This window comes from Penaeus monodon, chromosome 21 (genome assembly GCF_015228065.2).
Source record: "Penaeus monodon isolate SGIC_2016 chromosome 21, NSTDA_Pmon_1, whole genome shotgun sequence".
In the NCBI taxonomy this organism is placed as follows: domain Eukaryota; kingdom Metazoa; phylum Arthropoda; class Malacostraca; order Decapoda; family Penaeidae; genus Penaeus; species Penaeus monodon.
The window spans coordinates 12,938,415-12,938,646 of NC_051406.1; positions in this window are offsets into that span (position 1 = coordinate 12,938,415).

A 232-nucleotide genomic window follows, 5' to 3' on the forward strand; every position below is an offset into this window, starting at 1 on the left:
TCGACCTGCGAACTGGCGGTGCAGCTCGACCCGCGCCCGCTGGCAAGGGGGAGGGGGGAGGGGGTGGCGCGCGTGCGTGGTGAGGACACGTGTTGGGTTGACTCATCTACGACTCATCCTCGGGGGACACAAGCCGGTGAGTGAGTGGTTAGGGACGGTGGAAGAAAGGCTCTTTAGGTGAGGGTGGCGTCTGATGAAAATAACTTTACTTGATCATCAATAGAAAACGTAA